Consider the following 13,815-nt stretch of genomic DNA (forward strand, 5'->3'; position numbering starts at 1 on the left):
CAGTTTCTGATCAAATTTCAATTGCCCTCTCTCCTCCTACCTTTAAAAAAATAATGTTGCACACGTTTTGTATGTACATTAAGCGAATCGTGGCGGACGGCTTGTCTATTGCAGTCCCATTATAAGTACGGGCTAGCATCAGATCAGTGAAAAGATCAACATCACGTTTTACTATTTTCGTAACGATCTGCTAGAACGTGTGCTGCACATACCTCTCAAGTGGACCTCATTATGAGGAGCGTGCCTCATTTGGGGGTCATAAAAAGTTCACGTTCCTCACAGCTCCACATTGAAAGGGTCTGTCATACATTCTGTTAGGAATTTTTTTAACTGATACCCATGGTAAATAGAAAAGAGACATATTAATTCACTAAAATATATTTTTTATAAAATAAAAAAAAACAACATATTTTGACCATCCTATAGTTGAAGCTGTTAGTAACCCGTTAATATGTGTTCCACATTTTGCCCATTTGCTCCACAGTATGAGGGATACTGTTCCTCGTTTTGGAGAAAGAAGGTTGAGAGCTGTGATGTGCAGATTTGTGCGCAAGTTCTTGTACTTTAACTTGCAATAGCTGCCCTGCCTTTACAGACCGATGACAAGTCACATGATCTTTATGTAGCGGGCTTACGAAGTCTATTATTTAGGAGGATAACGTAATATCCACAACCTTGATCGCGTTTTTTGTACACAGCATCTGTCATTTTGTTAATCTCCTGCATAACACACTGCATTTACTTTTGCGAGTCAGGAAGGGGCCTAATTGGCCTGCTTTTACTTAATCCCTGCCTTTATGGGAGGAGCTTCAGCGCTCACGTTTTGTTTTGTTGTACTCACGTGTTTTTTTTTCGTGTGTTCTGTACGCGAGTGTAATAAGTGCAGTTTGAAGTAACGTTGTTTAGTGTTTTATGGATGATTGGTAAGATTTTGCAACGTTTAGAAATGTTTATAGCTGGGGCATGGTGAATACGGATTGAGTTAGTAATTGTTTGATGTAGGTCTTTTTTTATGTACATTTTTGAGTGGCTGGGAGACCAGCATGTAAGGGGTAACTTACTTATTTGGCATCATTTACTAAGTGATGCCGAATAAGTCGTATACTCGTTTATAGCTGGTTTTGACCTTACATCTAGTAATTAGTGGTTTTATGTAGTACAGTTAACTGTTGTTCCAGGTTGTTTACTTATAAAAACTTCCGTTTTTTTTCGATGGCAGCTGGGTTGGGTGGTGAGAATCAAGTGTATCACCTAAACCTACATGTTAAGCGGCACTAGACAGAACATTAGGCACTGTCAATCGTATTTATACTTAACTTTTATTTAAAAGTCGATGCGTATATGCATATATGGACGTGGTGGAACGTCTGCTTTATGGGGTGAAGGTTACTATTATAAATGTGGCTTGATCAGTGCATAGTTGTCGACCTTTTGTCTCCAAATGTAGAACAATATCCACACAATAAGACGCTTTTCGGATCGATTCTCAGCTAGAGCGTCTTCTGCGTGGAGACATGTGTGAATTGGCTTACCTTCGTTGAAGGTTGTGCGTCAGGGCTGGCAACTTGACACGTAAAAATCAACTGCCAATCATTAGCGGACCGGAGTTCCGCTGTGGCGACCCCTAACCGGGAAAAGTCGAAAGGCACAACGTTTGGAACAGACTTGTAGAAATCACAACTAGACGTTTAGACTTAATTATTGGTTAACTTGAACAAAGCTACAGGGTTTGTCTCCCAAGAGAATACTTACTGACAACATCAGGTAGGAACCTCGCAACATGATTAAACTTAGAAAAGTTATTTTGATGAACTACAAGTGATGCTACATGGTGCTGAAGGAGAAGGAATTATTGATCCAGGTTGTAAGACCCTTGACTACAGGGTGATTGTTTATATTAGGACATACAAGCCCCCGCTGACATTATAATTATAATCGTAAAATTATAAATTGTTATTAAGATGTGATATTTAAAAGGTTTATGTGGCCTAAAGTCAACAAAAAAACAACTACCGTAGCATTTGGAGTGTGGTTGTTGACAGTACTACACGTCTTTTCTACACATCACTTGTTTATATGGATTACTTCTTATTCTTTGTTTATTTACTACTTTTGTTTACCGGGAAAGTCCACTGGGCCTAAAGGGGCCCATTTTCAGTGGAGGCCCGGGGAGAAAAGATCCAACAGGAACATAGATACAGAAAAATATTAACATTAATTGGTACAGAAGTAGAAATAGTGTTACAGATAGTAAATACAGTAACTTTACAGAATATGTACATAAAAAATGAATGGGTCTGAGGAACATTTGACAGTCACAGGTAGTTGCAGTCGTGTGCATCCTTGGTTAACTAATAACCCTGATTCCCATTCCGGAGATTGGAGGAGTAGATGCCAAAAGGAGGAGTCCCAGAGCTGAGTGCAATTGAATTTGGATAGCTTGTTGTACAGTTTGTCCATATGACCTCCCTGGATTCAGAATTGACTGCAGGGTGTCAGAGATTTTGAAAATGTTACAAAATTATGGTCAGACATAGCCAGGGATCGAAAAACTAGATGGGTGGTACATATAGTGGGTGTATTAGGACCAGATCATAGGTAGGTACTAGGCTATCATCCCAAAGGCCTAAGTAAGACTAGCCAACAAGGTTCCATGGATTACGCCACCCAAGAAAGTTATTTTCCTATGCCCCTGTCGAGCAGAGCCACAGAAGTGATCCCTGGGGTGTATTTCCTATTTCCCATCCACTCATCAGGATTTTCCTTGAAGAGTGCTAACAAGGAACTTTTACTTGTCATAGATGGGTAGCTTTTTCCAGAGTATGGGAAGTCTCTGGGACAGGAATCTATCCCTCCAGCATGTCCTGTTTATGGTGGTGACAAGGTTTAGGTCCCTAGAGCGTGTAGCTCGGAGGGATTGAGATTTCTTTAGGTGTAGCATGTCCAACAGCTCTGGGTTTGACATAGCTTTATATGTTAGGCAGAGATCACCTCAGAGTAGGCGATATGCTACGGAGTAAAGCTGGAGTTTTTTGAGATGTTCAGTTTAGGGCATCTGTTTGAGACCAGTAATCCTCTTTGTGGGGTACTTCTGTGGCCTTTCCAGCTGCTGTAGATGTCTTGTGAGGTACATTCCAAAAGGGGCATTGTACTCTATAATGGGTCTCATGAATGTCGAGTAGAGGGGAACAATGACCTCCTTGATGAGAACCCTTTTGTGATGAGGTGTGTCATGCAGAAGGATTTCCTGGCTACTGTGGTGGTGTGATTATCAAAGGAGTTGTCCACCTGGGTCCAAGGTCTCTTATCACACATTCGGCGTTAAGTAGACTGCCACTAATGTAGCAGTTCATGGGTACAGAGTTTTTACCAAAGGGGATGACAATGCATGTTTTGCCATGAGCTTGAGGCCATGGCTCTGCCACCAGGCATTTGTCTCAGAGAGGCCATTTTGTAGGATGTCCACATCATTTGGGGACTCAGTTATGGCTCCTAGTTTGCAGTTATCTGCAAACTTCGTTAGCCAAAGGCCTTCTGTGTTAGCCTGTACTTCAGACAAGTAGATGCCAAACAGGGGAGGTCCCAGGACTGAACCCTGTGGTACTCCACTTGTCACTGGTTTGAAGTCAGATTTGGAGTCTGCAACGTTTACAGTGTGGGTTCTGTCAGTGAGCCGATTGCCAACCCATCTTGTGACATAGGGATTTATACCTAGTTTAGTGAGTTTAGCTATAATTCCAGAATGGGGGATGGTGTCGAAAGCCTTGGCGACGTCAAGATAGGCTGTGTGAACCACCTTACCCTCCTGTACGGCTTTGGTGACTGCCTCAAAGAAGTCAGTCAGGTTCAGGAGACATGATCTGCCTTTCATAAAGCCGAACTGGGTGGGGTCCAGAGTTTGGAGGTCACCAATGTCTTTGTTTATGAGTTCCATGGCCTTTACAGACCAGGCTCATCAGGATAATAGGGCAATAGTTCCCTGGATCAGTGGTGGCTCCCCCTTTGTGGAATGGGATAACAGTTGCTGTGCGCCATTTAGTGGGCACAAAGCCTGACGTGAGGCTATGATTGAACATGGTGCAAGTGGGGATCCAGTTCGTTCTGAAGTTTGTGTAAAATGCAGCCTGGGATGTTGTCTGGTCCCATGGATGCTGTGTTTTTGGCTTTAGAGAGTCCAGCTTTTATCTGCATAGTTGTGGTTACAGGGACTCTGCATTCTTCCTGTATAGGTATGGGTCATTTAGGGAGTGAGGGGGGTAAAGTTAGCACTGAACCTAAGTGCCAGGATGTTGGAAATATCTTGGAATTTGGAACTTGGAAGTTGGAACTTGCATATTTTCTGTCTTTGGCCTAGCAATCTTGTGTGGGGTCATTTACTGCACTGTTATAACTTGATATTACTTGTGAACCTCTGCTATCTCTGAAAAAACAAAAACAAAAAAAAATCTTGCTTTTTTTCCCACTTTTCTGAGATTTAAAAAAGTTCAGTTACAGGCTTGCTGTTCCTGAACTGTTTTGTAAGTTTCTGTGAGGCCATTTTTGCTTGGGCTAAAGGAAAGTCTCTCTGTTGATCAGTGGCAGTGAAAAACATTGAGCTGCTTCCCTGCCCCTCGTGGGAGTGGTTACTGACTTGAAACTGTAGTTTTATTGGCCGTTTTGGGTCAATTTCTGGCTCCTTCCAGCCCCTGCTATCAAGCACGCTTTAGAGTGCTTTAGCGCGGAGTTGCCACTAGAGCAGCATCGGGCAGTGCCGGTTTAACGAGGTTAAACTTTTTCTGGCTCCATAAAGTCTGTTCTTCACTTTTTCCCTTAGAACTGCCCTACTAGTAATCTAAACAGTATATCCCTTAACTAAAACGCGCAGCACTTGTTCCTAAAAGCTTTTTTTTTTTTTCTCAAAAAAAAAAAAAAAAAAAAAAGCTCAGCAGTTGGCTTAAAAGCATCTTCTTTTCAGGTTTAGCACTTCTGTATTATACAAAGTCCCTCACTAGCAACCCCCCCCAGGAGTACCCACTTCCTTACTAAGTCCTCTCTTATTCAGTTACACCCCCTAACTTCTTAATTTCTCTAGCATGTCGAAGGGCCAGATGCTGGCGTCCTCTCCTGTCCAGTTGGTGAATTTGGGAATATTGAGGCAATGTTACAATTGCCTCATGTACACAGACAACCCTCTCCTCCTCCCACGTAACACAAATACTTGCGAGAGATGCAGCTGTTTAGCCAAACTGGAGGCTGAGCTCTCTCAACTCAGGACTGGCAAGACCAGGCAGGAGGAGAAGGCAACTACACACACCACAAAACCAGTCCCACATAAAGCTATCACAACAATGAATCAAACACATAAACACACAAAGTCATACACGGAGGCTCTGAGCAAAAATTTACCTAAACAGCAGAGGCCTCCAAAGCAGACACCCAAGCAACTGCCACCTCATGACACACCACAGGCAACACGTAAACCACAAAATCAGTGTGCAAAGCAGTTACAGCCCTTACGGCCAAATACAACACCAAACATACTTGTCATAGGTGACTCCATAGTCAGACACACTGACGTCCCACTCACCAGACTGAACAAGGAGAGGGTCACAGTAAGCTGCCTATTGGGCGCTAGAATCTGCCACATAACACAAGCACTCGGGTCACTCCACAGCAAGTACAAATATGACACAGTCATTGTCCATGCTGGTGTGAACGACCTGAGACGTACCTCCCTGGACTACATGAAAAGAGACATAGAGGAGCTCTCTGATTATGTAGCCCAGGCAGGTATGACCCTGACCCTGAGCAGTATCCTTCCTTCACCAAGAATGATGCCACAACATAGAGACAAGATGATCAGCTTTAACAATTGGCTTAATTTCTGGTGTCATTCAAAGGGGATCCAGTGTCTGTCTGCCTGGGATGACATGCTTGACAAGCCATGCTGCTTCGCAAGGGACGGCTTGCACCTGTCACCCCTGGGATTCCGGATATTGGCTAAGGCTCTTGCCACCCCCATACTGCCTTATTTAGGCAAGGCTCAAATTCTAAACCTACCACCCTAGAAAACAAAAATGGGAAGAAACTAAGGGTAATGCTGCTCAATGCCAGAAGTCTAAATCTCAAAATGCACGTACTCAAGGCCCTTCTCAGTATGGAGAACATCGATGTCTGTGCTGTGACTGAAACCTGGTTCAAGGCTCCTGAGAGCACCCCGGCACTATTAGGTTTTACCTCATATCATGCGTTCCGGCCCCAAAACCCAGACCACACCACAAAAGGAGGGGGTGTATCCATATTCATCTAGGATACCCACACCTCCAGGTTGGTGGCAATGCACGAAGCATCGGAAACCATCTAGGTGCAATTAACCATAGGCAAAACTGCTCTACAATTTGTAGCATGCTACAGGCCACCCTCTCAAACTCAGGAACCCCACACAGCCTTCCTAAAGACACTGGAGGGTATAAATGTATCTCCAAACACCATTATATTGGGTGACTTCAACTACCCGAATATAGACTGGGAACATTACTCAAGCCCCAACTTTCTAGCCCAAAGGTTCCTGGAGTTCATAAATTCAAATGCCATGGAACAACTAGTCACCGTTCCCACAAGAGGAGAAAATATACTAGATCTCATCATCACAAACATGGGGACAAAATGCTCCACACCGAAGTATATCCCTCATTGGTGAGATCAGATCACAAACTAATCTCACTGGAAATCCACATCCCGCCCCACCCCAAACAAAAAAGACCACAGTGAAGAACTTCTCTAAAGCAAACTTCACACTACTCAAGACTGGTTTGGTATCCTTCAAGGCCCCCGAGCCAGTGGAAACCACAACCCAAGCTGCGGAAGCCCTTACAAATGCCTTCTATGAACACCTCCAGGACTGCATGGATCAGGCAATCCCTAATAAAACCAAGACTCTTTCCACCAAGGGCAAACATCCAGTCTGGTGGACCCCAGCCATAAACAAACTTTACAATAAGAGGAGAAAGCTGTTACATGATAGAGCAAAATCCATAAAAGAGAAGACACCCTTGATCATTATTAGTAAAAAAATATGAGCACTCATAAAATCATTCAAGGCCAACTTTGAGAGAAAAATTGCCATAGATTCAAAAGACAATCATAAGGCCTTCTTCAGCTATGTTAGAAACCTGGGTGGAAACTCCCAGATATGCTCAGAATTAGTCCAAAATGATACAAAAATCACTGAACCCACAGACATTGCCAACATACTGGCAGACAGGTTCAGTGCAAACTTCACCCCCCCCCCCCCCGAAAAGAGAGATAACTATCCCAGCGGAGTGTAGCCTCCCAGACATCTCAAATGCGCAGGTGAAAGCTGCTCTCTCTAAAGCTAAAAACACAGCATCAATGGGACCGGATGGTGTCCCCGGCTGTGTGCTACACAAACTCAACAAGGAACTAAACCCGCACATAAGGCAGCTGTTTAATCTTAGCCTTACCACAGGATACGTGCCCAAGGAGTGGCGTACGGCAACTGTGGTCCCACTCCACAAAGGCGGTGCTTCTACGGACCCTGGTAATTACCGCCCCATAAGCTTAACAAGCCTGGTCTGCAAAGCTATGGAGAGGATCATAATGGAACTCATAAACAAAGACACAGGGGACTTGCAGACATTGGACCCGACCCAGTTTGGCTTTGTCAAGGGCAGATCATGCCTTTTGAACTTGGTCGACTTCTTCGAAACAGTCACCAAGGCCATTGATGAGGGAATGGCAGTCCATACAGCCTACCTTGACCTTGCAAAAGCTTTCGACACAATACCCCACTCGGGTATTATAGAGAAACTTACCAGCTTAAATGTAAACCCATATGTCACAAGATGGGTTGCAAACTGGCTAAAGGACAGAACCCACAGGGTTAGAGTTGCTGGCGCCATGTCAGACTCCAAGCCAGTCACAAGTGGTGTCCCACAGGGCTCAGTCCTTGGCCCCCTGTTGTTCGGCATCTACTTCTCAGAAGTACAGGCAAACATAGGAGGACTATGGCTGACAAAGTTTGCAGATGACTGCAAACTGGGCGCCATAGTGGAAAGTACATCAGACACAGATATCCTTCAGAGGGGTCTCACGGAAACTGATAGCTGGTGCCAGAGCCATGGCCTGAAATTAAATGCCAAAAAATGTATAGTCATACCCTTCGGGAAAAACAAGGTAACCCCAAGCTACCGTATAGGTGGCAATCCACTAAGCACAGAAGAGGTTATCAGGGACCTGGGGACCCAGGTTGACAGTGGCCTTTCTTTTGACACTCACATTACTAAAGTGGTTAGAAAGACCTTCTACATTGCCCACCTGATCATGAAGGGATTCACATCCAGATCAAGTGAGGTCATTGTTCCCCTGTACTCCTCACTTATCAGACCAATGATCGAGTACAATGCCCCATTCGGGATGTATCTGACCCGACACCTGCAGCAATTGGAGAGACCCCAAAAGTTCCTCACCAAAAGGATAAAGGGACTCCAAAATCTGTCATATGCTGCCAGACTGAAGAAACTCCAGCTCTATTCAGTCGCATACCGTCTGCTCAGAGGTGACCTGTGCCTGACATACAAGGCCATGTCCAACCCGGAATTAATGGACATGCTCCACCTCAAAAAATCCAAATCTACCAGATCCACTAGAGCAAGCGACTTAAACCTTAGCACGGATATAAATAGGACATGCTGGAGGGATAGATTTGTCACCCAGAGACTCCCTATGCTGTGGAATAAAATCCCGGTCCATGTGAGGCAGAGCACCTCACTGGCTCTGTTCAACAGAAATCTTGACCGGTGGATGGGAGATCGTAGGTTCACCCCGGGAATCATCTCTGTGTCACTGCTGGACAGAGGCACAACAAACTAATGGGCACAGTATTTTTTAACATAAGGGGTGGCGTAAGCCACAAAACTTTGGGCTAGGCTTATAAATGCCTTAGGGCAGATAGCCTAGTATAAACCTATGAACCTATCAGTTGGATCTGTAATTTTCGTGCTGTTGTGCTGTAACTCTGAGTAGATCTGGGTGTTGCCGTTGAGATTCTTGACATAGTTATAGAGTGCTTTGTGGTTGTCGCTAGAATCAGTGGCAATTTTGTTTTCGTAGCTAGCTTTGGAGGATCTTATAAGGGATCTTAGCTTCTTACTGAGGCTGAGCAAGGAGCTCCTCCACTCATGGGATTGTACTCTCTTTTGCAACATTTTCTTCCTTCTGTTGTAGAGTTTGCTTATGGCAGGGGACCACCAGATTGGCTTCCTTTTTTTGAATGGTTATGTTTGGGATAGCACGATCCATGCACTTGTGTAAGTGCTTATAGAATGCATTTGTGTAGGATTCAGCAGTCGTAACTGTATTGTCCATCTGCATGAGTGTTATGAAGTTCGCCACTTCTGTTTTAAGAAGCATGAAGTTGGCTTTTGAGAATTTTTTTACCGTGGTTTCATTAACAGGGGTTGGGGGCAGGATGTGGATATCTAGGGTGATTAGCTTATGGTCTGATCTGACCAACGAGGAGTTGACTTCAGGTGTGGAACACCGGTCACTCATGTTGGTAATGACTAGGTGTAGTATAGTATTGCCCCTGGTGGGGGGGGGTGGATAAGTTGATTCAGGCATTTTAATTTATGAATTCCAGGAAGCGTTGGGCAAAGGAGTTGGTACATGAGTAGTTTTCCTAGTTAGTGGTGGGGTAGTTGTAATTGCCCATTGTTAGGGTGTTGGGTTGAACCCTAATATTTCCAGTATAGAGGAAAAGAGGAGTGGGAATCCTGGAGCATGCTGGGGGATCTGTAGCAAGCTACAATTTGGATTGCAGTTTTGCCCGAAGTTAGTTGCACTTGGATAACCTTGGATGCATTATGCTGAGCAACTAGCCTGGAGGTGTGGATATCCTTAATGAATATGGACACACCTCCGCCTTTGGTGTTCCGGACCAGTTAGATGGCTGAAAAGTGTGTTATGGGTTATAGCCTGGTAATGCAGGGGTGCTCTCTGGAGCCTTGAACCAGGTCTCAGTCACTGCACAGATATCGATGTTCTCCATTTTAAGGAGTGCCTCGAGAGAGTGCATTTTGAGATTTAGACTTCTAGCATTGAGTAGCATTACCCTTAGTTTTTGCTTGCCTGTTTCTGTTACAGTGGTGAATTTGTCATTTGAACCTTACCTAAAAAAGACACTGTAGGGGCTGCAAGAGCCTTAGCCAGTATCCGGAATCTCAGGGGTGACAGGTGCAGGCCATTAATGGCAAAGCATCGTGGTCTGTCAACCATGTCCCAGGCAGACAGATACTGGAGCCTTAGAATGACACCAGAAGCTTAGCCAATTGTTGAAGTCAATCTTTTTGTCCTTATGCTGCAGTATCATTCTGGGCATTGGCAGGATGCTACTCAGGGCTAGGGTCATACCTGCCTGAGCTACAAGAACGGAGAGCTCTTCCATGTCTCTTTTCATGTAGTCCAGGGAGGTACGGCTCAGGTCATTCACATCAACGTGGACAATGACAGAGTCATATTTGTACTTGCTGTGGAGTGACCTGAGTGCATGGGTTATGTGGTGGAACCTGGCACCTGACAGGCAGCTGACAGTAACCTTCTCCTTGTGTAGCCTGGTGAGTGAGACATCAGTGTACCTGACTATAGAGTCACCTATGACTAGTGTGTTGGGTATGTTGTTTTGCCTTATGGGCTGTGATTGAGTGGCACACTGAGTCTGTGGGCTGGGCTATGTGTCATTTGGGTTGTGTTGGGGGTGAAGGTTGCTTGTGTTTCTGCTTTGGAGGTCTCTGTTGTTTGAGCAGATTATTATTGAGAGTATCTGCAAATGTGTTTGTATTTCTGTATGTGGATTTTGGTGGTGTAGGTTTAGTAAGACTATGATGAGTGTGGTGTGGTGCAAGTGTTTACCTTCTCCTCTTGACTGTCAAGTTCAGTCTTGGTTGGAGAGAGCTTTACCTCCAGTTTGGCTAGATAAGTGCATCTTCCACAGATTGTAGTGTTGGGTGGTAGGAGGAGAGGGTTGTCTGTGTACGTGAGGCAATTGCTACATTGCCCCAAGACGCCCAGATTCAACAGATAGACAGTAGAGAACACTGGGAGCTGACCATTGGACATGCCTGAATAAAAAACTGTTTTCCTCTAGACAAGTGAAGAAAGTGAGTACAAGAGCTGTTTTTCTCTAATAAAGAATACTGTGTCCTGTAGTTGGATTGTTACCTGTTTGTTCTAGGGAGTTTTTATTTATTGAACCTTTGATTTTGAAGGCTATAGCTGCTTTGTGTTAGTAAGGGGGTAGCTGAAGTTTCCCATTGTAAAGGTGTTTTTGGCATAACGTTATTTTCTCAAGTACATTTAGGCATCTTGCGTGGTCATCTTGGGACATGGCAAGTGTCCTGTTTCAGGCTGTAAGTTGATAGTTTGTCTTGCTCCGGGTGAGTTGGAATTAAATGAGTTCAGTTTGTGGGTCTCTCAAACTCTCTGTAGATATGATGTGGTCCTTGACAAATGTGGATATACCATGGCAGGTTCCCATTAGGCCTGAATGCTTGGTATGCCCAAAACCCAGGGAGAAGTGTTTTCAGTTTTGTCTTGTTTAGGTGACTTTTGAGGATACTTATTGGCCAACTCACACAGCTGGTGGAGCTTCTTATTCCAATTTACTGCTCGGCTGTTTAGTCAGCTTCCAATTCTTTTGTTACCCAGCAGCCAAGAGGCAAGGTATTTCCTTTCGAGTGGTGCTCAGGGTAAGCATTAAGGAAGAATGAAGCTGTACCTGTGCAAAGAGAAGTCAGTGTGGATCTTGATATGGATTTTTAACATAACACCACGAACTCTGGCACCCGGACCTAACAAGAACTGTAGTAGAGAGCTCTTCACGAATAAAAGTTTACAAGCTGACTGTTCTTCTAATGGCTCTAGTGCATTTAGTGATACGGATTTAAATATTTGGCTGGCAAAAAAGTTTAGTTTTAATGATACTTCGATACCAGATATGGATTCTTTTAATGGCAGTTATTCCAATAATCTTAAGCGTTTTCACTTCTTTTTATTAAAATACAGGATTTTAAATATTAACAATTTATATTTCAAAGAATGTATTAATGCTGGTATAGTACCAAAAGGTCTTTGGGTATAGAAGTACCCCAATAATGTGTACGAAGGCTCAATTTTTCACAAAAAATTACCTGGCATTTTTGATAGAACAGGCATGGAAATCATGATAGCCTTAACTAAGAATGACGAGAAAGAGATGGACAGTATTTTTATGCAAATTGAAGGTGTTAATCAAAAGTTGTTAGAGTTATTGTTTACGGTGGAAGAACACCAGAATAAATATTTTGTTATTAGGGATTATGTTGATAAAAAAATGTCATGAAATGTTTAATAGAAAGAAAAAGAAATTGGAGAGGGATAGGATCGAATACATAGAGCAGTATAGTTATCCTAAACCCAAGGGTATGGCCAACCTGTTTTATAGAGGGTACCAGTTATGATGGAAATGTAGGTGAAGGTAGGAACTACAACACTAATGGTGAGTTTTATGATGATGGTAACAGACAAGAGGGCCCTGAAACCCATTTTAATTTTCAAGACCCTTTAGAATATCCACCCCTCCAGAGATAGGAGAGATTGAGGAACAAGCAGTTTCTTCAATATTACAATTACCAATGGAGGGGCAAGGGGAGACGTTAATATTGGGCAGTAATTCTAATGTATGTATTTTTAGGGGCGGTTTTAAGTTGACCATTGATGGATACAACATTTTAAATTATAGTGATCTGGAAGTTAACCAGACACATTTCACTTTATTTTCCAAGAGTTTTAACTGTACACCAAGATAAAAATCTGACATTAGTAAAGTTATAATTGATTTAAAGTTGTTTTTAAGGAAAAATAATTTTGATATAATTCTTGGTGATAATGACAGGAGTGCAAGTAATGAATGTTTAAGGAGGAAGAGTACATTTATAACACCCCTACATCAGCAATTGAAGAATTTTTAAGTTTTGGTAGAGAGAGAGCGAGCTTAGAGCGGGTGTTTTAGGCATTATGTTTTTTTTTTTTCTAATTTGTCTCAGGAAGATAGTCTTGTTAAAAGAAATAAGGAATAATAAATATTTAAGAGTGATGAAGCCCGATAAAGGTGGTGGGACAGTGCTTATGAACTCAGTAAATGATGAAACTAAAATGATGGAGATATTGTGTGATCCTAGTAAATACATTTGAGTTTCGAAAAATGAAATCAGTATAGCTTGCAGGCGTATATACTTGGCTCTGTAGGATTTGGTAATTGAGGGGTTTATAGATTTGAGCACATTTAGCTTTTTATATGATGATAAACACTGTGTTCCCTCCATCTTTAGCATACCAAAAATATACAAGATTGTTCTGGATCCACCCTTGAGACCTATTGTATCAGCTGGAGGCTCAGTGACCTTTCAGCTGGATATTTGGATGTTAAATTGAAAAAAAAAAATCACCTCTGAAGATGTTAATGTGTTAAAGGATTTGTCGGATTTTTTAAGATGTGTTAAACCAGAGTTATACAGAGACCATTTACTTTTTGTTACTATAGATATTGTGGACTTATTTGGTTGTTTATCTCATGATTTCGTTTTAAGATGGTTTGAGGAAACAATAAATGAGTATAGAAGTTTATCTTTTAGTGATTTTCAAGTCTGTTTGGAACTTATGGCTATGGTTTTAAAGAACAATTTTAAAATTTTGAAGGCAAGTTTTTCCAGCAGATTAGTGGTGTTGCTATGGGGGCTAGATGTGCCCCCGTATATGCTAACATTATTTTGATGGTTTAGG

The 13,815-nt window shown here is 42.8% G+C and overlaps 1 protein-coding gene across 2 annotated transcripts in view; it reads left to right on the plus strand.

The window, feature by feature from the left end:
- Positions 1–811: 811 nt before the first annotated feature.
- LOC122794156 (endonuclease 4 homolog) overlaps positions 812–13,815 on the plus strand; it is a 1,200,618-nt gene continuing 1,187,614 nt past the window's right edge. The window contains exon 1 of one of the 2 annotated variants that reach the window (XM_044062356.1): positions 812–923. The gene's annotated coding sequence lies outside the window, so the exon portion shown is untranslated. The remainder of the gene's footprint in view (positions 924–13,815) is intronic. The other variant, XM_044062362.1, reaches the window with a different exon arrangement.

This window comes from Protopterus annectens, chromosome 1.part0, assembly GCF_019279795.1.
Source record: "Protopterus annectens isolate FY-2018-M chromosome 1.part0, PAN1.0, whole genome shotgun sequence".
NCBI classification, from domain to species: domain Eukaryota; kingdom Metazoa; phylum Chordata; order Ceratodontiformes; family Protopteridae; genus Protopterus; species Protopterus annectens.